The sequence below is a fragment of the Pectinophora gossypiella genome, chromosome 23 (genome assembly GCF_024362695.1).
Source record: "Pectinophora gossypiella chromosome 23, ilPecGoss1.1, whole genome shotgun sequence".
NCBI lineage: Eukaryota > Metazoa > Arthropoda > Insecta > Lepidoptera > Gelechiidae > Pectinophora > Pectinophora gossypiella.
In genome coordinates, this window is record NC_065426.1 from 7,305,663 (window position 1) to 7,331,011 (window position 25,349).

Consider the following 25,349-nt stretch of genomic DNA (forward strand, 5'->3'; position numbering starts at 1 on the left):
TTTTTTTGTGAATATCTCGCTTCCTATTGCTTAAATGATATTTTTACCTATAATAAAAGTTGTAGAGTATAAAATTCTCTACAATTTTTGTTTCATGTTTTTTTTGATACGATCAACCGTTTTTGAGGTAGAGCGCGAAGAGTGCGCAGCGCACAGTTATAAATGGTCCAATGCAAGGTCAAGCGTGAGTTACGCTTATCAGTACGTGATATAAAGTCTATTATTTATTATATTATTATAATTATTAAACAATGGCCATTATTTATATTTTTGTTGATATTTTATTAAAATCAGTAACTTAATTATTTATATTTAACTATTCAACTATAATATATTATTAATTCTGGAATATATATTTTCAGTTAAAACGTCATTACATACGTTTTCTTCAAAACGTGTAAATTTTTCAAAGCTTATATACCTGGATATACTTGTCCCTACCCTATGACCTTCTCTATTGACCTTCTCATCATCGAGACAGCTATTGCATTATCAGAACATCAAAAGACTGCCGTCATCATAGGAGAAGATATTGATTTGCTCGTAATTTTAATTGGGCGTACTCAATCACATCAACAGGAAATTTTCTTTAAAAAAGTTGGGAAAGGCAATGTTAAGACACAAATATACTCTTCCAAAAGTTTTGACCAATATCCGCGTACTAAAAAACACATTCTATTTTTACACGCATTTAGTGGCTGTGACACGACTTCTGCGCTGTTTAAAAAAGGAAAAAAACTGTTACCAGAGCATTGGAGAAAATTCCCAATTTGGATAAACTGGTGGAAGTATTTCAACAAGAAAACTGCCCGGTACAAACATTATTTGAAAATGGAGTACGCATCTTGTTGGCATTATATAATGCTCCAAAATCTGAGGACAACATTGATCATTTTCGCTACATGCAATTCATTAAGTTAACGAAACTAAATAAACCTGTACAATTGTCAACACTTCCACCAACAAGTGTAGCAGCTCATCAATATATAAATCGCGTCTACTACCAGATTCAAACGTGGTTAGGGAATGACTTAGAACCTCAAGAATGGGGCTGGATGCTTGAAAATGGAATCCTGGAGCCCATAAGAACGTTATTACCTCCAGCACCAACCGAACTACTAAATACAATATTTTGCAATTGCAAAAATGGTTGTGGTTCCCGCTGTGGATGTCGAAAATCAGGGCTACTATGTTCTTTAGCTTGTGGCCAGTGCAATGGACAAGCTTGCCTGAACGCTGCACAATATCCAAGTAATCCCGATGAAGAAAACGCATACGATCCTGAAATTCTGGAGGGTTTGGAGATGAATATGACCGATAATGAGGATGATGACAATGAATTGAACGTTTTCGAGCGACAACAAGAAGAAGACGACGAAGAAGATGAAGATAACTAGCTTCTATTCACAATTTTATTATAATTAAAACCAATAAAAATTCTTATGATATTTACACTGACATTTCAACAAATGTATAGTATGGCATATTTAATGATAAATAAAGATATACATAAAATATATCCCCTTATTGCCTTTTTAACTGAAAATATATATTCCAGAATTGGGTCGTGTACCAGGTTCAAGATAAATTATGAAATTCTGATTACTAAATAAACACAAATGTGAAACTAACGAAAAGCATTTTCTTTATTTTATTTAACTTAGTTATGAATTGTAATCAAGAAAAACGTAATAATAAGTTCGACATTTTATTACGTTTTTCTATGACGTCACAGTGTGCGTTTTCATACAAATTCCATAGTAATTTCGTGTTTTGACGTTTAGTAAAAAGTAACTGATTTGACTAGTTGGAAACTAGCCTATTAATAATATATTATAGTTGAATAGTTAAATATAAATAATTAAGTTACTGATTTTAATAAAATATCAACAAAAATATAAATAATGGCCATTGTTTAATAATTATATTAATTCAATAAATAATAGACTTTATATCACGTACTGATAAGCGTAACTCACGCTTGACCTTGCATTGGACCATTTATAACTGTGCGCTGCGCACTCTTCGCGCTCTACCTCAAAAACGGTTGATCGTATCAAAAAAAACATGAAACGAAAATTGTAGAGAATTTTATGCTCTACAACTTTTATTATAGATAAAAATATCATTTAAGCAATAGGAAGCGAGATATTCACAAAAAAACAATTTTTATGACCTTTGACCTTCAATATCTTAAGACGCGGACACGGTATCATTTGTGACTTTTGAGACAACATTTAAAACGACAAAACAAAGGTCCATACCAATTTATAGCTTATTATCTCTCATTCCGAGGTTGACCCCTTTTTTTACCTAATATGACTGGGCTAATAGGGCACTTAATGTGTTTGTTTCAGCACTCATGGTTCCTAGTAATGACAGAATGGGTATTTTCCTACCACATCGCCGTACAAATCGCTTTGCCGGCAATCGTCGCTGAAATGGTCAACTCACAGATGGACGCTGTCAAGATCATACTGAATGAATATTTAAGATCAGAAAAAGGTAAAGTTAACAAATGAGGAATCAGAGGAAATTAAGACGCCATATCGAAGCAATTCATCCAAAAAGCGTTTTGACATGATTTGGCAGAGCACTTAATTTTATATGCGTAAATGTCAAATTGCAATATGGATTTTTAGGTGAATTGCTTTGATGCGGCCTTTTTAACCCCTAAGACTATTTTTTCCTAAAAACCGAAATCCAAAGATAAACAAAAACTTTCTTTAGAAGATAATTTGCACAATGGTTTTTTAAGCGCACTTTCTCGTAAAATACGTCTTATTGCTGCGGTTTTAGATACATAAAGCAGCATAAAATATTTAATTTAATTATAAAATATATATAATTGCCTAGTGCTTTTTTGAATTATTTTTTAATTTGCATCGTATTTATTTTGCCAGAAATTAAAGGTCGAAAATAATTAATATAAGTGAGGAAATATATAATAATAATTTAACATCTTAAAATTTATATTACAAATTGTTTAATTTTAATAACTGTTAGGCGTATTTAGCGCCTTTTTACAGGTTTCTCACTTTAGGAAAAATTACCTTAAGGCATTAAGGAGTAAGGGAGCGGGCGCAGACTTTCTTTCTCGCTCGCACTTAGGCGCTAAGACAACACGGATAGAGTGACATTTTTGTATAGATTATCCGGGCTATGCTTATTGTAAATAGTAAAAGAATGCATTTTTAAAATATTTTCTTTTTCAGATGAAATTACGTTAACAGACGTCCGTCGTGTACTGCGTTATATCGACAATAGACAACTAAATCATTTGGTATTACGTTTTATCCCTGTAGATATAAAACTTATATTGTCAGTATTTAGCATTTGCACTACCTATTTCATTGTTATTATACAATTCTCGCATCTCTATGATTAAATAAATAAATAAAAAGTTTATACAACCACAAAATTGGAAATTTTCACATCTTCTTGAACTAATAACATGTTACATCATCACCCTTCTACCCTTATCCCACTCCAAGTGGAGTCAGCACAACATGTATTCCTCTTTCATCCATCTCTGTCAGTTGTAATCGCAGTACTCACTCCTTTCACACACATATCCTTCTTCATATAATCCGCCCTCACTTAACAAAGTATGCGTATTTATTTATATATTTGTTATTAACAGCCTCCGTGGTCTAGTGGTTAGAGCGTTAGGTTCACGATCCGGTCCGGGTTCGATTCCCGATGAGGACATTATCGAAATCACTTTGTGAGACTGTCCTTTGTTGAGTAAGAACTTTTCAGGCTTGAATCACCTGATTGTCCGAAAAAGTAAGATGATTCCGTGCTTTGGAGGGCACGTTAAGCCGTTGGTCCCGGCTATTAGCCGTAAAAACACCTCCCGCATTGGAGCAGCGTGGTGGAGTATGCTCCATACCCCCTCCGGTTGATTGAGGGGAGGCCTGTACCCAGCAGTGGAACGTATATAGGCACTTTATGTTTATGTTATTCACAGTCTTACTCTAAAAGCGCCGTATTTACATATGCATATGATCTGCTCTTTCGTTCAATGGCGTGCTAATGATCTCATCAATGTCTCTGAGCTGCATAATAACATTGGAAATTAACACTGCACTGCAACGTGATGTCGCGCAGAATAGAGCCACCCGACTTAACGAAGTGATCAGCTTTCTTAGAAAACAGAAAAAATAAAAGAAATGGAATAAGTTCCTCGAGTTCTTTCGTTAGTACCGCAAGGTGCGAAATTCGATCCGTCGCTATTCCTAATATATAAATTGTCAGCTACAACTGAAAAGGTTTAGTACGATATACTCTGAACCGTCGTGCGTGTGTGAAACGATTGATGAATGTGGAGTATGCAAGAGAAGTGTGTCAGGATCGAAGCAAATGGAATTCCATAATCTTTAAGTAGTTCTTTAAGTATACCTACAGTTCTTTAAGTATACCTTAACAAGACTTTATTTTGCGTGACCTGTAGTTTTGCCTCAGATGGCAGTAACTACTTGGCCAGTGAAGTCAATAACTGATTTTTATAAAACTCTTTCTACTTCGATATCGACAGCAGTCTATACGTCCAACTCAACAAATTGAAGGTGTACAAAACACTCCACCGAGCTGCTCCAACGTGAGGTATCTGGGCTAATAATTACCCAGTTCCCAGAGCCATAAAGCCACGTGAATCCCTTTGACTTGGCTTAATGACTAACATTTGTCAACGACCAAAAGAAATAAGGTAACAAGACTTCGGTTACAGCACTTGAACACACAAGTTACAGCACTCTAAGTATATACTTCTGACCGAGTTACTTTCGTGGCCATTCATAATAATATATAAGACCTTCGTGGTCCAGTGGTTAAGTGTTGAATTTACGATCTGAAGGTCCCGGATTCTATCCCGGTGGGGATATATCACAAAAATCACAACCAACCCGCAGTGGAGCAGCGTGGTGGAATATGCTCCATACCCCCTCTGGTCGGATGAATGTGCCCAGCAGTGGGACGTATATAGGCAGTTTATGATCCCTAGTTTGGTAATAACATTACAGGCTGATCACCTGATTGTCCAAAAAGTAAGATGATCCGTGCTTCGGAAGGCACGTTAAGCCATTGGTCCCGGTTACTACTTACTGATGTAAGTAAGTAGTTGTTACATGAGCCATGTCAGGGGCCTTTGGCGGCTCAGTAATAACCCTGACACCAGTGTTGATGAGGTTGGTATTCCACCTCACAACCCACACTATAAGAAGAATCGTGATGGAGTATATATTATTTATCATTATTTTTCTATCAAAAGTGTAATTCAAGTTCATCCCCCTAGCATTACCTGAAGATTTGACAGGTCCGGTTTTTTTACGAGTACAGGTACGTCATTGGGTCCGAAATTAAGATGATCTTCGCACGTGCGGAGGCGAACTACTATTTACTTATGTCAGTATGTAGTTGTTACATAAGCCAAGACCTTTGGCGCCTCAATAGTAACCCTATCGATGAAATCGGTCATTGATCTATATTCCGATCGCTATGGGTGGATTGAATTGATGGATTGCATATAGTCGTGAGCTTATATATTATTATAACGGCCTCCATGGTCCAGTGGTTGAGCGTTGGTCTCACGACCCGGAGGTCCTGTGTTCGAATCCCGGTGGGGACGTAACACAAAAATCACTTTGTGATCCCTAGTTTGGTTAGGACATTACAGGCTGATCACCTAATTGTCCGAAAGTAAGACGATCCGTGCTTCGGAACGCGCGTTAAGCCGTTGGTCCCGGTTACCACTTACTGATGTAAATACGTAGTCGTTACATGAGTCATGTCAGGGGCCTTTGGCGGCTCAATAGTAACCCTGACACCAGGGTTGATGTTGGTAATCCATCTCACAACCCACACGATAGAGGAAGAATGTTATTATATTAGCATGTATGGTTTGCCATACTCAAAGCCCGTGTGTCTCGAAGACACATCGTCTTAACACATGCATATGATCAGCTGACGTCTTGAATAGGGTACTAATGATCTCATTAACGGGAACTGAACTGCATATTAACAATGAAAGCGCTACTCTAATTACAATGTGAACACTTGATTAGGTTGTGCAAATTTTAAGAGGGCGTCAAATATGTAATACAATTGTTTCGTAGTTAAGGTTCTAATCGCTTAGCATGGACGATCACAAATTTAAGCTTAGAGAAAAAGTACGATTTGTAAATAATGAAAAAGACATACAATAATAATAATATTTTTTAATGTCTATTTTTAAATGAGTATATAATAATATGTCCTTAGAAAAAGTTCAGTACGATCTACTCTGAACCGGTGTACGCGTATGAAAAGATTGATGAATGTGGAGGAAGCAAGAAAAGTGTAGCAGGATGAATTATTATATATTATTACTAAATATCATTAACTTTTCAGGCTTATAGGTTTAGCAAATTCGAATTTTTCGCTTTAATCCGTTTCATAGTTAAAATAATGCTTTCTTTATCCTCTTTCTAACATTAATTTATTAGTAATATTTATTATTTCTGTAACAATTCGTGTTTTAATGGTAACACCTATTAAATATTTAAGTATTGTGTTTGAATTTGGAACACATAATACTACAAATTTACCTTAAATGAAAGCAACACATTTTATACGTACATCCATTGCAAGATAAATTAAGTACCCACCCACAACTCACCGACCTTTCTGTTAGACCAAGGTGAGCCGTATCGCCGTCTATATACGTAATGGTCGAGCCAACTGTGTTAGTGTGTTTTTATTCTAGCTAGCCAATTTCTCCTGCCGTGTGTCCCCTTTTATAACACACGAAGCAGCTGAAAAGGCATGTAATTGCTTCCAAGCTGGTAATGAGCCTATGCAAACTAAAGTCGTTAACCGGTTCTATCGGGGTCTAACTAGCGCAATCCAGTTCAGACTAGCTCTAAGAATACCGTCTAATTAAATTGAAGAGTGCTTCGACAATGTTCCAGCTGTTGTCTTAATAGCAACCGCATTTTCTTAACTGGTTTGTAGCAGATTTTAGAATAATATATTCATCGTGGTTCTGTGGTACATTGGCTTGCTTATCAATCCACCCTGTACCTACCGGACTTGCACCAATATGTTTTTAAATAAGAATAAACATTTTAATTTAAGATATAATTTTATTTAAATTAATTAAATATATTTAATTATCAAAAATATGATATTATTAAAGAATACAAAAAGAATATTCTTCCGCCTTTGACAAAAGGATTTCTATTTCATTTATTTTAAATGCAGTTTTTACTAACATAGATTTCTCGGCCATTATACCACGAAAATCATATGTCTTTGTCTGTCAAAAACGTAACGTGACTTAAGTACATACACAAGTACAGTACACTAAATTGGAGATTTCCTTAGAAAAAGACCGATTCTGATCTACTCCGAACGGGCGTGCAGGTATGAAACAATTGATGAACAAGGAGGAAGCAAGAGAAGTGTGTCAGGATCGAAACCAAATATGGAATCCCATAGTTTGTGCTTACCCCGGTGGGAAATAGGCGTGAGTTTATGTATGTATGTATGTATTTAGTGCAGTTTTCACTATAACATAACATAACAAATACTTTATTGCACAAACAGGAAAAAACAAAATACAAAACAAAATAAAAATAGAATGAGTCTAATAGGCGGCCTTATTGCTAAGTAGCAATCTCTTCCAGGCAACCTTTAAGTATAGGAGATATTGAATATTATATAATATAGCGGGATAGTGCAGCATGGGAATACTTGTACGTATAAAAATAAAGACACTTTCGACTACATAAATTACATAATAATAATACACATAATTATAATTGTTATAATAAATTAATATCACTATTTAAACTACTATATATACTATGGAAAAAAGGAGTAGATAGATTATGAAGATGGAGAGGAAATAGAGGTAAGGAAATGCGCCTTGACTTGCCTTTTAAAGGACTCCAATGACGAAGCTCTCCTAATGCTTTCAGGCAGAGAATTCCACAAACAGACTGCATGCACCGTGAAAGACTTGAAGTAGAAAATTGAGGAATGGGAAGGAATACTATCTATCATATCATAGTTTCATAGTTTTCTCAACCATTATTCTATACCACCACGACAATCATTTATTGTTCCTCGAAAAATTATATTATGTTTTTTTTACACAGAATGAGAGTTCAGTTCATAGAGAAAGGCATATATGCATACCGTTTGTTTCGTTAAGTTTTATACGGATTTAATTCAGCGCTGTGGCATAGAGATATCTTTCACAAACATTTTATTGTTAGAGTTGCAACAATAAAAATGATTTTGAGTGACTATTTCATCCGGATCCAAGCTTTTGCATCGTTTTTGAACTGTACTGGAATTCGAAAATGGAATATTTTTCTGTGGAGTTATCACATATCCTTTGGACTTATACGAATATGGAATTGTAGACAATTTTAGAAAGAAAAACCTGTTTTATCATTCCAGGAAGCCACACTGACAATATGAAACGCAACCTTATTTTCGAGTACTTTACATACATACATACATAAACTCACGCCTATTTCCCACCGGTGTAAGCAGAGACTATAGAATTCCATTTGCTTCGATCCTGACACACTTCTCTTGCGTTTCTTCTTTTTCGAGTACTTTAAGTTTTTTCAGATTTGTTTCTTCTCCTTCACACGCAATAAGGGGGGTTTAAAGGGCCACATAGAAGCAGTTCACGCTAAAAAGCAATATTGCTATTGATATTTATTTTGTTGTCATAGCGTAGGTACCTACTTACTTTTATATGCGCAAATGTCAAATTGCAATAGCTACTGCTTATATTCATATTCATATTCATTTAATCATTGCAAAGTCACAAGCAGTTAGGTGTTACATACATGGTATTAGGTACATGTGACGCCCTGCAAGGGCACAGCAACGTAAGAGGTGACAGCAGCTTCATTATAAAAAATATTAGAAAGTAACATAGTTAATTATGAATTAAACAAGTTAAAGGTAACAAAATTATTATACACTATATATATACATCACAGTCTAAAATACAATATTTTAAAAATTATATTAATTTAAAACTATACAAATTAAATAAAGTACGCAAGAAAATATACAATACATAATTATATACTTACCTAAGCACCTCATCCAACAATCTGTTTATCATTAAAAAACTCTTCAATATTATAATAACTTTTGTTTAGTAGGAATAATTTTAATTGTTTTATAAACGACTTTAAATTTTCTGTTTTTTTGATAGCATTTGGAATACCATTGTAGATTTTAATTGTCATACAATGGGGGCCTTCCGTTACTAGGTTTAATTTTGAGAATTGGGTTTGTAATTTGTTTTCAGTGCGATTATTTCTTTTTATAGTATTTACCGGAGAGAATAGATTTATTGCTTATTAGATGAATTGATTCTATGTGGCCTTTTAAAGTCCCTGGGCACCTTCAGGCTTGATACCGTATTTTTTTTCACCATGTGAGAGCTTTCAGTACTCCCCATATGTCTGGCCTAGTAGTTAATTACATCTGAGGCAAACCTACAATAAGGCACCTTAAGAAAAGAAGATAAATATTTTAGTTCGATCGATAATTCGTTTAATATTCCACACATCCGGAAGATCCGGGTTCGAGTCCCGGTGGGGACAAATCACAAAAATCACTTTGTGATCCCTAGTTTGGTTAGGACATTACAAGCTGATCACTTGATTGTCCGAAAGTAAGATGATCCGTGCTTTGAAAGGCACTACTACTTACTGATGTAAGTAAGTAGTCGTTACATGAGTCATGTCAGGGGCCTTTGGCGGCTCAATAATAACCCTGATACCAGGGTTGTTGAGGCTGGTAATCCACCTCATAAACCACACGATATTTATTTATTATTATTGTTACAAAACATTATTAATGTGACGTCGTTAAACCCCAAGAGGGTGACTAAAGGTGGGTCCTGACTGGTGTTACGAGCCGTAATGTAATGTGTTACACAGCGAGCGTTCGTGCTGTCAGTACAGGGAAATAAGGCGCTAGTAGCGAGCATCAACACTGATTTTAAGCACATGACGTAACATATCATGCTCGCTGCGAATGGTACAATATGCCTCGTAACACCGGTCAGTACCAACCTTAAAAAGAAGAAAACTGCACAATTTTCATAGAGAACGCATAATATGACAGCAAAATCGGCGTAGAAAGTAGAAAAAATTGAAGTAGGAAATGAAATAAATACCTATCACAGGCGACCTCCGAAAAAGGGTAAATTGGTACAAAGAGGGTCACTGAGGTTACCACTTGTATTCATTTAACACCACTTACAGTAGGCATTTTCTAAAAACAAAAATGTTTTGGCGATTCAGCGTACATTAATCATATTTTTTTTATTTAATATTAAAACAAAATATTAAAAAACCCATATCTACAGAAATGGCACGGATATACATGCATATTGAGGAGCTCGTTGGCGCAGCGGTAAACGCGCTCGGTCTGCGATTGTTGAAGTTAAGCAACTTTAGCAAACGCCGGTCATAGGATGGGTGACCTCAAAAAAAAAAGTTTTCATCTCGAGCTCCTCCGTGCTTCGGAAGGCACGTTAAGCCGTTGGTCCCGGCTGCATTAGCAGTCGTTAATAACCACCAATCCGCACTGGGCCCGCGTGGTGGTTTAAGGCCCGATCTCCCTATCCATCCATAGGGAAGGCCCGTGCCCCAGCAGTGGGGACGTTAATGGGCTGGTGATGATGATATTTAATAATATTAATAATACTGCACTGTATTTATAATGATGTTGACATGTTATATTTGTTATTTTGAATATATTTGTTTTTTTTTTAAATATTAATATGTCATCATCATCAATTTAAGAGCCACGCTCTTGTCGGTGCAGCATTTCCATACTTTTTTAGGGAAAAATAGGGCAGTGGTTAGCGGTTATGTGTACATCGTAAATATTTACATACTATTGTCAATAGCTGACTAGGAGGAACTAATTTTAACGACCAAAAATGTAATGTACCCTTCCCAATCATTTTTTTGACGTTACTTATTGTAGATTTGAGATGGCATTAACTACTTGGCCGGACAAATGGGGAGCGCTTAAGGCTCTTACCCGAGACCCTTCTCAATGACAAATAAATGATTATTATAATAATTAAAACACATAATAACGGGTTCTTACCGCGATTCTTATGATTATTATTATGACCGGAAAGGATGGCATGAAAGAGACGAGGCATATATCCAGCAGTGGGTAGATACTTGTGGGTGGGTTGAGTAGATAGAAAGAGAACTTGTCAGGTTGACACTAGACCGGGGACAAATGACAAAGCTTGCATTGTGGATCGATCGGAACCAATCCACACTGGGCCCGCGTGGTGGTTTAAGGCCCAATCTCCCTATCCATCCATAGGGAAGGCCCGTGCCCCAGCAGTGGGGACGTTAATGTAGTAGTTTCCAACTAGTCAAATCAGTTACATTTTTCTAAACGTGAGAACACGAAATCGCTATGGAATTTGTATGAAAAAGCAACCTGTGACGTGCGTGAACAAACGTGATAGAATTTCGCACTTTTCAGTTTTCTTTATTAAAATTCATAAATAAGTTAAAAAGAAAATAAAACGTTTTTTGTCACTTTTATATATTAAGTAATCAGAATGTTTGTGAATGTTTTCATAATTTATAATCTTTCATCTAAGAAATAACCCAATTATTTACAGTTGGCTCGGCCATTATGGACGGCGATACGGCTTACCACCTATCACGTTGATGCAACACTTAGTTCATCTCGCAATGGATATACCTCTAACTACCCTAATATGTCGTGAACTTATGTTTTGTTAATACAACAAACAATAAGCTCCACGATATATTGATTATTTATTTATAAGTCCAACACGATAATTATTTATAAGTCCAACAAACCAGGCAACACACGCGCATCTTATGGGTAATTAAAATACGTAAACATTTACAAACGCAACGCTGCAAGCATAATGGGTACGTTCAGACGAGGCTCGCTTTCCGGAGGACTTTTTGACGCCTGATATGGTTTTTTTTTATATTTGTGTATTTTGACGTATAATAATAATAATAATAAAACACTTTATTGCACACAAATTCACAAAACATTTACAGGATAAACTTATTCTAAGGTGGGCAAAGGCGGCCTTATCGCTAAGAGCGATCGTACGTATTTTAGTGTAGTTTTTTTTAATTTGACTATGTTATATATTTTATTAACATTGTAACTATAATAAATTAACATGAAATTATATAATATAAAAAAACAAGAATGGGAATGTAAACACTTACTGTCTTTACATAGTCCTATAGTATAATATTTCAAATGCAAAAGTAAATCTGTCTGTCAGTAACCATTTCACGATACCGCTGCATCGAATTGGATGGGAATAGAGGTACTTTGAGACCCAGAGAATGACATAGAACAACTTTTATCCCGGAATTCACCTTTTAAAGATGTGCATGCCCACTGAGGGAGTATGTCAGACCTTTTGAGGTTCTGAGTGCATAAAGAGCTGGTAAAAATTTTCAAACTATTGTAAATCCGTCCTAATAATTTGAATATATAAGACACTCAAAAGTGAGGTGGTTTAGTTTAAGGTGGTCCTTGAATTCGTCCCTGATGTCGCTAACTGGCGTATCTGAATTTTTTGACGAATCTAATTTTCACATAAGACACAAATTATTTAAGCACAATATTAAAGATGCGTCAGTTTGCAAAATCAGCCACGACTTGAAGATCATAGACGACCATGGGGGTTAAAAATGTCACATAGTTGAAATTAATTTAAGAAAGCAATAATGTAATTTGACATTTGCGCATTTGGTATGTAGGTGCGCAATGCAAACAAATCTCAAATAGCAATATTCGTTTCTTAGATGAATTGCATTAATGTGGCCGTGTTAGATTCCCAGGTCTCATAATCCAAAGGGGAAACAAAACGCGCGAGAACTGACGCTTCGACGCGACGTCGCAACGGAGTTGAGGCAACAACGCATGGTAAATTTGCAAGGCAGCGCTTGAAAGCTTTTATTTCTACTTATCCAGAATCAAGCGGGTGAAATCCCGTCGTTTGGCGTACGCCAGTTTGCCGTTCTGATAATCGCGAGGTGAGACCCCGAACATTCGTTGTTGATTCACCACTACCACTGGTCTGCAAACATTCTCAATTTCATCATCCTGAGCTTAGGTTTTCTTAGGCCCAACTGAACTAAGGTTTTAGAAACTTGATAGTTAACAGTTTTACGTAGAATATTACGTTCTAATGTCTCAACAAGGCTTGTTATTATTGACTACCCGCGACTTCGTCCGCGTAGCCTGTTATAAAAGAGAGATCTTTGTGTGTGTGGGAGTGCATATCAAATTTCAATCATCTAATTTATGCAGTTTAGATTTCTTCATACAATTTTTGCGCATATAAAAGTAAGTGCGCAATGCAAACAAATGTCAAATTGCAATATTACTTTCTTAGATGAATTGCTTCGCTGTGGCCATTTTAACCCCCCTTGTGTAATTAACGTGTATGTAGAATCTGGAATAGGTAGTTAAAGAACAAAGGGAATTAAAAGTTACAGCCAGTCAAGACTACAACAAAAAAAAAATACAAGAAAAAGTATCTTTATCTTTTGCGTTTGTCGTTATCGGTCCGCTAATGTAAGTACCTATTTTGCTTCCTACTTTCGAGAACGCAACCTGTGGTAAGGGTTTTCAATCCGTCCATATCCCCTCGTTACGGTTTGAAGCCGAGTATTTCTTTTTCTAGCAACACAAACTACAATCAAACTCAACTGGAGCCCCTTACACAGGCACAATCAATAGACAGTGTCACTTGTTGTTTGAAAAAAAAAAATACACGAGGACAAAGCTAGTACCTACCTATGCGATACAGCATAATACTTAGTCCACATTATAGTTGTCTTTTACCATCATCATCATTAGCTTATTTATTAGCCAAAGTTGATGGTGGGGCTGGCAGGGGAAAACCTAGAAGGACTTACAATGACAAAGGTTTAGTACGATCTACTCTGAACCGGCGTGCGTATATGAAGCGATTGATGAATGTGGAGGAAGCAAGAGAAGTGTGTCAGGATCGAAGCAAATGGAATTATATAGTCTGTGCTTACCCCGGATATAGGCGTGAGTTTATGTATGTATTATCAGCTTATTACATTCCACTGCTAGACAAAGGCTTCTCCCAAGGCTCTCTCCTATCCTCAGCCTGTTATACATAAAACAAAAACATAAGCAGCCTATATACGTCCCACTGCGGGGCACACGCCTACCATCAATCAACCGGAGTGGGTATTGAACATACTCCACCAACGCTGCTCCACTGCGGGTTGGTGGAGGTATTTTTACCGCTAATACCCGGGACCAACGGCATAACGTGCCGATCAGGCCAATCAGGCGATTCGAGCCTAAAAAGTTCTTACCAAACAAAGGACAGTCTTACAAAGTGATTTCGATAATGTCCCCATCGGGAATCTAACCCGGACCTCCAGATCGTGGGCCTGATGCTCTAACCACTAGACCACGGAGATTCGCCCCGATTCCTGCAGACACCGCATAATTTTATTTAAAGTTATATCCGTCATTTTCATATCCGTCGAAAAGGAAAGGGACGGATGATTCACAGTTCTTAATTTTAGGAAGAATGAGTGAATGGATGAATAACCCGGGCGAATCAAAAGGTACGTCACTGGTATGCAATCCGTTTGACGTGCTGTCTACTTAACTGTGTCGGGTTATTGACGGATGTAAAATTTTTAGACGGTTGGTTTAGATTTGTGCTTAAAATTGACGTGTGTTCCATAAATTTTATGCTTGTCGATTACCCGTCCCTTTCCTTTTCGGTGGATAAGAAAATGACAGATATAACTTAAAATAAAATTAGATGGTATTTACAGGAATTAGCACCATTATATATATATACCTATAATTAGGTATTCTTTATCAAATTCTAAATCGTTGATTTAAGTGTAAGGACATGAATTTATGTATCTAAATTGAAACTAATGCTGCAACACCCATCTTTTTGTTCGTATAAACAAAAGTTTTCGATTGTTATCCCTGAAACAACATAACAATAGAACTCATCCATCATACTTAAGGTTATCTTCAGTTATTGTTATAAATTGACTCTTTGGACTTCCCACTGATCAGTCTTCAATACAATTTAAATGTATCTACGGACTATTTTTTTTACATAAACAGCCTATATACGTCCCACTACTGGGCACATCCATTACACCATGCTAACCAGGTTACAGCCTCCGTGGTCCAGTGGTTAGAGCGTTAGGCTCACGATCTGGAGGTCCGGGTTCGATTCCATTTATTACCCGTTAGTTGGGTACGGGTTTTCCTTTGGGTACGATCTACTCTGAACCGGTTGATGAATGTGGAGGAAGCAAGAGAACTGTGTCAGGATCGCAACAAATGGAATTCCATAGTCTCTGCTTACCCCGATGGGAAATAGGCGTAACTTTATGTATGTATCTTGGGTTTCGAGTCTGCGAGCTCACAGTGCGAATCAAGCGTTTTTCGAAGTCTGAAAGGACACGTAAAATACGGAAAAAAGTAACTTCCTCAAATAATACAAAATAATGTTTGGTAATAACAACCTGCTCGCACCGACATCCTCGTAAAACTGTCGTCAAATTGTTATGTCACGTATAAAAAAAAACTCGCTTTTTATGGTGATCGGAATGTAGGCAAATGCGACCTTACCTTATTGAATAAGACTGTGACATACATAATATACATAGTGTGAGCATTGAGCTGCTAGGGTTCGAGTCCGGTGAGGATATTTCTTTTTTGTGCAAATTAACAGCCTCCCGTGTATAGTGGTAAGAGCGTCGAGCTCACGATCTGGAGCTCCGGTTTCGATTTCCGATGGGACCATTGTCAAAATTACTTTGTGAGACTATCCTTTGATTGATATGGACATTGCAGGCATGAATCATCTGTTTCCCGAAAAGTAAGAAAGTAAGATGATTCCGGACTTCAGAGAGCACGTTGTTCCCGGCTATTAGGCGTAAAAACACCTCTACCAACCCATATTGGAGCAGCGTAGTAGATAATGCTTCACCCTCACCCTCGTCACCCTCTGACTGATTGAGGGGAGATCTGTGACCAGCAGTGGGGCATATAAAAGCTGTCTATGTTATCTTACGTATGTCCCGTGTTGTATTATAACATTCCTTACTCATGTATCACAAGCACCGTAATAAATTAATTCAATAATCTACGCTAAAATGTATTTTCACTAGAAACTTACAGAAAAGCAAAATTTCACTACTTATTTCATCCCATAGAAACTAAACCTATTTTAATTCAATTAAGACACAATGGCCACAGAAAACCGAATAACAAAACCCCTTTTAAGCTTACAACGAAATCTCGGCCACGAACTCATCCCCCTAGCATTATCCCGTTTTTCAAAGGGTCCGCTTACCTAACCTGAAGATTTGACAAGTCTGGCTTTTTACGCGAGTGCCTGTCTGGAACTGCCAGGTTAGGTCACATACCTCCAAAAATGCATTCACTGCTGAGCACGTGATAAACATTTATATAAGGGACACGCTGGATAACTTACCCAGGGCCCGCCTTCCATCAAGGTCACCGATCTGGAATGACGATCACATAAGAAGTCAATTCAGTGTGGAAGATACGTGGAGGCTGGAGTGGAATATGTTCGACGGCACAAATTCGGACCTTATTCGGTATTCCGCGCGGAAGGTCCCTTCGGCGCGGAAGGGCTTTGACACCAAACGAAAAATCTAGACCCGACTGAACCGGTGTAGGACCAACCACGGAAAGTCGAACCACCACCTACATAAATGGGGCTTAAAGGAGTCGCCATACTGTGAATGTGGTCACCCGGATCAAACCCTATCTCACATACTGAACGAGTGCCGTCTACACCGTTTCCCAGGTGACATAGCCTATTGTGTGACGGATGCGGCAGAGACTTGGTTGAGGAAGCTTAAGCTATTATGATCCACGCAGGATATTTTTTTTGCCATACGCTATAATAATGATCCAAACATGAATTCGAAAACCAATTCGACAATCATTGGTTTAAGCCTGTGCTGGATTCGAACCTGCGACCTCAAAGTGAGAGGAAAGCGTTCTACCAACTGAGGTACCACGGCTTCTAAAATCTCGGCCACGAACTAACATTTCAAAAACCGAAGTTGGTTCACGACCATTGCTAGATAGTTTTATTAAATTACTGGTATCTAGAAAAGGAACTAGTCACCGTTACATCCGCAGCGGCACCGGAGCCAAGAATCGGTGGTAAATCGCGGATTTAACTCACCGAGCAAATCTAAATCACTAGCGAGAACATTCTCGAAAGCAGCGCTTGTCAAACTGGGAGGTTCTAAGACCTCATGATAGGTTTTGTTTTACATAAAAAATAAAAACAAAATTATATAAAACAAATTTTTAAATTGTAAAAACATACTGTCTAAAATAATAGAATAGAATAGAAATAGTTTATTATGAAATCACTACATAGTATAAAACAAAGTCGCTTTTTCTGTCCCTATGTACGCTTAAATCTTTAAAACTACGCAACGGATTTTGATGCGGTTTCTTTAATAGATAGAGTGATTCAAGAGGAAGGTTTAAATATTTAATAACATTCATTAAATAGTAGAGAAATACTGTTATGTTAATGTGATTTCGTAAATAATTTATTTTTTCCTCAACATTGGACCCCAGCGAAGCCGGGCCGGGTCGCTGGTATATATATAAAAACTACATGTGATAATTACTTTGGAATTGTTTTTTTACTATACTTACGGATAAACTTTAAAATAACTCTGTTTAGTTTTTTAAATTACAAATTGTATAATTCCATAGTGGTTGCATGAATTATCTGTGGAGACTGTTTTGTTGTTAAGCTACTTAGGTATATGTACGTATTTTTTATTTATTTTTATAAAACACAACTGTTTGTTTCCCAAACAAGCTAAAATAAAATTAAATAAATAAATAATTAGAAAGTAACACAATATGAGCTCACGACTATAGGGCCATTGCAAGACGAACTAAGTACCTACACCTCATCGATATTTGAACGGCGGTGAAATGTATCGCCGTCAGTAATGGTCGAGCCAACTGTGGTAGTGAAAACAGCACCTTAAATTTTACAAAATACGAACAAAATGGCTGTTATCACCTCCCTAGAACTAAGTGAGAGCCCTCAGCGCTCCCTATTTGCTCAGGTAGCCGCTGAGCACATGATAATCATAAACAACATGATCCAAACAACAAAAATAAAATTGGTTTAGGTTACCTTACATGATTTCCTTTCTAGTAGATATGTCATCTGTACGCTTGTCTCTCTCTTTTGAGAAAGAGTCACAAAAAATATTTTAAAAGCAAGGCAAATATGGGACTAAAATCTAAAGTTTGAGAACAACTATAATAGAACATTTTCGCTAGAGCAAACCCACTAAGCTCTGCGTTCTATAAATCTTGAAAGGATATGGAGTGAATTTGAATAACTTATGAAACGGTCTTTTTTCACATGCATAGACTTGGTCAATAACACGGGGAACCGCTTTTTATGGACGGTCCAAAGGTTGTAGGGTTTGGACCGGCAAAAGGTCCAAACTTTTACTGTACCTTCGAGTGTTGTAAGTTATATTATGGAAACTTCTGTAGTGCATTATGTTTGAGTAACATTCTCACAGAATAATTAACGTATAGAACGGTAACTTCCCGCCCCCCACCAATTCGTATCGGGCGGCTACCTCACCCCCTCTGGGTCTTTGTTAATGAGTATGAAGGAGAGCGCGTAGATTGTGTCTGAGATGATAAGAAGTTTTTGTATGGATGTATCACAAGCGATACTAATGTGTTTTAAAGGTATATGGTGTAATAAGATACACGCCATACGTCTATTGGTCTTCTTCTTCGTGTGGGTTGTGAGGTAAATTCCAACCTCATCAACCCTGGTGTCAGGATTATTACTGAGCCGCCATAGGCCCTTAACATGACTCATGTAACGACTACGTACTTACATCAGTAAGTAATAACCGGGACCAACGGCTTAACGTGCCTTCCGAAGCACGGATCTTTTTAACTTTTTGGACAATCAGGTGAACAGCCTGTGATGCCCTAACCAAACTAGGGACCACAAAGTGATTTTTGTGATTTGTCCCCACCAGGATTCGAACCCGGGGCCTCCGGATCGTGAGTCCAACGCTCAACCACTGGACCACGGAGGCCGTTGGTTTTACACTAATATTATAGTGAATATCAGTACCGGCTCAGTAATAACCCTGACACCAGGGTTGATGGGGTTGGTAATTCACCTCACAATCGACACTATAGAAGTAAAAACTAATAATAAAGTTTCACTTCAGACATGAAGAATACATACATTATGGTTATTTAAGCCTACGTATTATTTTTGTACTGTGAAGGTAGTATACGGTGATAAAGTAAAATAATAAACTCCAACTCTTCACGTCATTGTAACTCGAACATATTTAAAACTTATGCAAAATGTCGAGTTCGTTCGCAATGAAACATTATTGGGGAAATAATACCTTATATCATCTGATCGTGGGTAAATGTTAATAAAGGCAATCGCATTCACTCGTTGGGAATATGTTTACGTCTGCGCTTTATTTTTATCTTTGTCATTTTGACACTTTACTTTTTATTTTTTACACTGCATAATATAGTTTCGCGTATGTACCTCTGAAGGGGTAGACGGAGGTTTATAGAAAACATGGTGTTAGTGTCATCGTAACGAATACTGAGGGGGTGATTCAGTTCTCAAGTGGAATTTTCCTTTGCAAAATTAATGTTATTTTTTTAAATAATTTTCAGTTCCGTACTTTTGCGATGGAAAATTGCACTTAATATCAACTCAGAATCATGGTTTGAATCATCCCTCAAAGTTTTCGTTACGATGTCACTAGCACCCTTTATAGGTACACCCACTCCTCGCCAGCTATGTCTAAATCCCATGTAATGTGTTTGTATGACCAGAAGTTGAACCCGTAACCTTTAGTTTGTTGGTTAAAATTTCAATTTTTTCTTCATTAGGTACAGTAGTACCCAGTAGTATTATGGAGTAGTAAATCCATAATATAAGACCACAAAGTGCGAACTATAAATCAACTGTAAAGGTGACTCCAACACTATTGTTATTTTAAAGCCGATAATTTCTTTGACGTGACTTTATAAGCGAAATACGATTTGAGTCCAAAACAGTAACTCTCATTTTATTACTTGAGAGGCTCATAAACGCATCGGCCGAGTCATAAAAGATTTCATGACGTCATAAAATGACAAAAAATATTATGATGTTCAGTAAAAATATATTTTTTATTCCATTTGGGAGTGGGCTGGAGTATAAAGTTTTACATAACAGGAACTTCAAGCGGTCCAAACTCGTGCATACTGGTGTGGGATGGAGCATTCCTTCTATACAGTCATGTTAACATAGCATCACGCCTGCATCCTCGAAGGGGTAGGCAGAGGTGTAAAGCATATACACACATTCCTCACCAGCTATTTAAGTCACATGTGGGGGCAAGCCTATTGCTATTAACCGCGCAGAAATCCTGAAAACCACATGATATAATTTATCTATGACATAGTATAAGAAATAATACATATAGAACGGCATTTCTCCGTTCCCCACCAGCGTCTGAGCTAGGTTTACCTCAAAAAGTCAAAAATGTGTTTATTGTCATAAATAATACAAAAAGGAAGAAGCCATAAATGTTTGAGATAGGGTACAATATAAGTTTTACAAATTGAACAGAGGTTCCCAAACTAGAGGGAGCCTGTATCTTGGGAAACCGTGGACAATGGGATACAAGTAAGTTTGACGCATTTGCCAACAAAAATAATAAACACTAGAATGTCATATTTTTGAAAGGACATGGCGAATCAGCGTTCACACTTTTAGTTGCAATCCGAACATAGACAATGATAAGTCATAAAATAAGCAGAAATCAGAAATCAGAATCATTTATTCAACGTAATTATCACGGATAAACTTGTTGAAGGTCAATGTAACATTTTTGAATTTACGTCATTTCCCAAGGTGTTATGACTGAGGAGAAGAAATGACAAGAAACTACAACAGCAATACATCTTTTAAAACAATGAGGGTATACATTACACGTCGTTTAATAACTAGAGGAACACATTCAATACCAGACATTTTTACTGTTTAGGTAATCATTAGTCTTATAATAAGCTTTTTTACATTAAGTAAGCTTCACGTGAGCTTTAAATTTATTTTCTGACAAATTGAAACTATTATCTGGTATACTATTTTATTATAAAAAAGTATACATAACCCCAAAAAAGATGAGTTTAATTTACTAAATCTAGAATTTCGAATAGCAATTGTTGGCAATTTCAAAAAAGGAACGTTACGTCACTTTTTAAGAGAAAAACGTTTTGGCGGGTGTTCCGTCTGCGACCACGAGGAAAGAAAAACAAGTGAAGACGATGATTGTCGAGAGAAGCGAAAACTGAAAGACTATTTGTTGTATTCTTTTGTATTAATATTTCTTATTATAATTTGTAGTAATAATATTTGGTTTCCGTAATAAGAGTGATATTTGAGCTACTTAACATTTACTGATTAAAACTGGGTATGTTACTAATATTTACGTTTTATTGTAGAGTTTGCTAACACAATTTTATTTTGATTCCTTGTATTGTAAGTATGCCTTTCCCAGTTTCTCGGAAGGAGAGATACATTGATGCAGTGTATTTCTCCTTCCGAGAAACTGGGAATGCAGTGATGTGCCGTTCCTAGGAATGTCCCCAAAGTGGGAATGTTCTAGTTTTAAAAACTCTTTATAGTAATAATAAAGACACTGGCTGCTTTTCTTTTTCAAATTGTTCTTTCTTGTACTCTGCTTTAATCTGCTTACAGGTTCCGTAATAAATGTCTTTTTACATAAGTTTTGCGCCTTTTTATTGGCGGAAACGATATAAAGTTTTATCATGTTTCAAATATTACGTCATTACGTATGCTTATTGACAGCCTCCGTGGTCTAGGGGTTAGAGCGATAGGCTCACAATTTGGAGGTCCGGGGTCGATTCCCGATGGGGACATTGTCGAAATCACTTTGTGAGACTGTCCTTTGTTTGGTAAGGACTTTTCAGGCTTGAATCACCTGATTTTCCGAAAAAGTAAGATGATTCCGTGCTTCGGACACGGGCACGTTAAGCCGTTGGTCCCGGCTATTAGCCGTAAAAATACCTCCACCAACCCGCATTGGAGCAGCGTGGTGGAGTATGCTCCATACCCCCTCCGGTTGATTGAGGGGAGGCCTGTGCCCAGTAGTGGGACGTATATAGGCTGTTTATGTGTGTATGTGTACGTATGCTTATTATTAGAACACAACACTTAAAATCAAGGATGAACACTCTTTTAAAGGAAGGCCAAGTCAAGAGTACGGTAAACTGGTGAGCATGCATGAAGTCTTTGATGAAAATGAATGAAGCCAAGGTGATGTTTCAGGATCGTAGCAAGTGGAATCCTATGGTCCCTGCGTACAGTCATGAGCAACATCATGTACCCACTTTAGAACCCTGTGGCACTATCATATTTGACATTTAATGAGACTTACTTGAGGTCTAAATTCTCAAGAAAGTTAATGTGACATGGTATCAAAGTGTATACATAGTACTCGTGACCGTACCATAATAGGAAATAGGCGCGAATTCTTGAACGCATACTTAAAAGTTCCATCACACGAGGCCCAGTGGGTTTCCCCGATAATTTTGTCGAAATTCGCGGAACTTCGCCGTCCTCATCGAGAGTACCGAATCGCGTAAGTACGTAGTTCGCCTAATTTCGCGTACAACTTAGATTGACACGCTTTGACGGTCCTAGTTTCCAAGTTAGTTACAGGAATATTAGTTCTCTATCTAAACATTTCCAAGTAAGGTTGGGAACGCTTTGCTCTACTACAGTTTGTTACTTAGTTACACGAAGTGTGTGTCTGGGTGATAAATTGGTTTCCATGTAACCTGAGTTACATTGATTGCTCCCTTAGGTCCTTAGGTCACACTGAAGAAAGGTGTGAGAAATTGGTAGAATTGGTTTTTGTGTATAATAATCGAGAGCGGGCTCGGTCTGCGATAGTTGAAGTAAAGCAACTTTCGCAAAGGCCGGTCATAGAATGGGTGACCACAAAAAAAAAGTTTTCATCTCGAGCTCCTCCGTGCTTCGGAAGGCACGTTAAACCGCTGGTCCCGGCTGCATTAGCAGTCGTTAATAACCATCAATCCGCACTGGGCCCGCGTGATGGTTTAAGGCCCGATCTCCCTATCCATCCATAGGGAAGGCCCGTGCCCCAGCAGTGGGGACGTTAATAGGCTGATGATGATGATGATGAATCGAGAGCGGAGAATAAAAGCCATGTTTCGTCGTCACTCCATCTTGGTAATCTTATTTATTGGCGTCAGCTATTAGCGACATCTGTTATTTTGTTAAGTTATTACGTTACATTTTCAAATATCTTGACATTGAAATAAAAACGAAGTGAACCAATTGGTTCCTAAAATATGCGCTAGATGGCGCTTGTTCTCCAAACAAGGCTATTAGGTACACATTTTTCGTGATGATATAACAATCAAGAAGTCACTGTGGTATTTTAGTAGTGGCTTGCTACTCAAATAAATAACGGGTGAATAGGCATTTTCTGGGTAAGCTCGTTCCAACGTCGATCTCTTCTTCTCCTTGTGGAAGAACGAAGTCAAGAGCAAACCCATCTTAATTAAAAAAAAAAATGAGTAGCGCCGGTTAAAATCCCGGCACAGGACTTGAACCAAAGTAGAGTAAAATTAATTTATCTTAAGTGCAGTTTTCACTAACACAGTTCTCTTAACATTATTTAGACTTCTATCACGTTGGTCTAACAGACAGCTCGGTGGGGTGTGGGTACTTACTTCATCTTACGATGGACTCAAAGTTCAAATCTCATCCGGCTCAGAATCAGTCATAATTTCCGATTTCATTTTTCCTTTATGGATCTCATATTATGATAAGTCACCCAATCGCATGTTTTTCGTTTCTCTCAGTTCAGAAAAGAAGTAAAATAATAAGACTGTATATAAAATAAGTTCTTATTTTTCTCTGAGTGAGGTCAATGGCTGACCTTTGGTGTCAGGTTTAGATTACTCCACAAAAAACTTGGCATGGCTCATGTAATGACTTAAGTAAATAGTAGCCAGCTGCTTGACGTAAATATCCTCCAAAGCACGGATCGTCTTACTTTCGGACAATCAGTGATCAGTCTGTAATCTCATAACATTAAGCCGTTGGTCCCGGTTACTACTTACTGATGTAAGTAGACCTTACATGGGCCATGTCAGGGGCCTTTGGTGGCTCAATAGTAACCCTGACAGGGTTGATGAGGTTGGTACTCCACCTCACAACCCGCACGATAGAAGAAGAATGTCCTAACCAAACTTGGGAATAAAAAGTGATTTCTATGCTTATTTCCCAAACCCAGGACTTCCAGATCGAAAGACTAACGCTCTTCCCACAAAACCGCATGGACGAAGTTATAAAGTAAGCTTAATGTCGTATAATACGTTGCTAATAACCACGCGCCAAGTTTAGCACTCACTTGCCAAGCTACAGTGAATGTGTCGCCAAGTGTGAAGCACCGATAAGTGACTGAGAGTTAAACCGGGTGCATGAACTTAAAATATATTTCCTAATAATCTTGTCTTAGTAAATTGTCAAATGACGACTTTGTTGAAGTGTAAAAGTATGGATCAATGACTGCAAACCCATAAATAGAGAAACGTGAGACTTTCCAGGCTATATTCACCAAAAACAATATAGGTAGATGGCGTTGTACAGCTTTAACGTGTTCCTTTTTTCTCATTACTCGGGTACATAATTATTCTAAAATACAATGTTATGGCGAAAGCATCATCATCATCATCACCAGCCCATTAACGTCCCCACTGCTGGGGCACGGGCCTTCCCTATGGATAGATAGGGAGATCGGGCCTTAAACCATCACGCGGGTCCAGTGCGGATTGATGGTTATTAACGACTGCTAATGCAGCCGGGACCAACGGCTTAACGTGCCTTCCGGAGCACGGAGGATCTCGAGATGAAAACTTTTTTTTTGTGGTCACCCATCCTATGACCGGCCTTTGCGAAAGTTGCTTTACTTCAACAATCGCAGACCGAGCGCATATAAGCATATATAAAAATAATTGTTACTTGATATTTGGATCACATTATGTGTAGAATTATGTTGCTACCTATATTGCTTCTCTTTATTTTGATCAGAATCATAATGGGTGGAAGATGCATTTGGGCCTGGGTGTAATATAAAGGGTCA